This window comes from Anneissia japonica, unplaced genomic scaffold (assembly GCF_011630105.1).
Source record: "Anneissia japonica isolate Jap-2015-1 unplaced genomic scaffold, ASM1163010v1 scaffold4464_len47620_cov111, whole genome shotgun sequence".
NCBI classification, from domain to species: Eukaryota; Metazoa; Echinodermata; class Crinoidea; order Comatulida; family Comatulidae; genus Anneissia; species Anneissia japonica.
In genome coordinates, this window is record NW_022737323.1 from 23332 (window position 1) to 24854 (window position 1523).

General features: G+C 28.4%; 1 long non-coding RNA gene across 2 annotated transcripts in view; it reads right to left on the reverse strand.

Moving 5' to 3' along the window:
- LOC117117322 overlaps nucleotides 1–1523 on the reverse strand; it is a 17064-nt gene that overhangs the window by 12917 nt on the left and 2624 nt on the right. The window contains exon 1 of one of the 2 annotated variants that reach the window (XR_004446890.1): nucleotides 600–1493. The exons of the other annotated variant lie outside the window; for it this stretch is intronic. This is a non-coding gene — a long non-coding RNA (uncharacterized LOC117117322). Of the gene's footprint in view, nucleotides 1–599; nucleotides 1494–1523 lie in introns of those variants that run through there. 2 annotated transcript variants of the gene reach the window in all.

Below are 1523 nucleotides of genomic sequence, written 5' to 3' on the forward strand. Positions count from 1 at the left end.
TAAGAGCTATAACTAATAATAGAAGGATGGTGGTTGTTTACAATTTCAGATGCATTACCACGGCCAGTTGTGATTTGTATTGCCCATATGGTCAACAAATTGCATGTCATTCAGTACTGGATAAGGACGCATTAATTATGTCATGTAATAATTAGGTATCAACCACTTTTCAAATCAGATGCATCTTATTAAAGGTTAATAAATACTGAAATATATAATTATCCTTAGAAAATCATATTAAGGACTCATAGAGCTTTGGCAATATATATTTTTGTAAAAAAACATAACCTTCCATTACCATTATTGAAGTTATTATTGTTATTAATAACATGTTTGTTTAATCCCTTACAGGTTACTTCTAACGAATCTGTCAATGATGTTGAAGAAACAAAAAGGTAAGACAGAGTATTATGACAGATTAATGATTATTCATAATTTATTTTTTATATACTTACCTACATTAAATATATTCTTATTCTGAATGAGAAAGGATATAATTTTGATATTACTATTATTATTCTTATTTTTACTTGTTTTTTTTTTTAAATAATTATAATATATTAATGTTTTCTAGTCCAGAGTTTTGTTATTACACTCACCTTAAATCTAGTAAAAAAAAATCAGGTGGAGTGGACTGTATTCCAGATTAGAGCAATGTTTTATTGAAAACTTGTATATTTATATTATGGTCTGGCATGGCGTCGAAAATTATGTTCACCATAAATACCTAATGCAAGATTATTGATTGTAAAAGCAAATTAACATAAAAGCACACTTACAGGCTGATACTCTACAATGTAAAAATTACCCACAATGCGATTTAAAATGATGGAAATTACCTTTATAATAAAAGGAACAATATTTCCATGCAACTACCAAAATACAAGCAAATCAATTGAGCTTTTATTCAAAAAGAAGGAATCATATAATTATTATGATTCTTCCTATTCGAATAATATCTCATGTCAATATTCTTGTGCTGAAGACCCCAGTTGAAACCCGGCTAGTAGCAGGTTTTAAATGGTTTCTGATCACTTTGCTCCTCGAATAACCCTTATATTGAAAGTTCAGCGGGTTAAGGACAATGTTTGTATCCATATGTTGTAGTTAAGTCAGTTAACACTGCACTGTATGTCATTGGTCCCCTAGTTCAAATTTCCAATTTACAATTAGAATGAGAAAAATAATATTATTATTAAGATTACTACTCTAACAACTGAGCTATGAAGCCACACTACCTTGTAAAATTTAGTAAACAACCTCATCATAGTTTCTTTGTGTTTATTTACTATTATTTTTATTCACAATTCAGAATTGAGAATTTTAAGCATGCAATAGTAGATACTTACTATGCCATTCAAAGTCATTTTTTATGTTTTATTTTGACTGGTTTTTTTAGATGCTCTTTCAATAGGCTGACTTCACAATATTGTAAAACAAAATTCAAGCAAATTAACATAAAAAATTTAAAAGATGCTCTGTTACCTCTATACTGTTACTATTCAATGTTTCAACTGCATTCC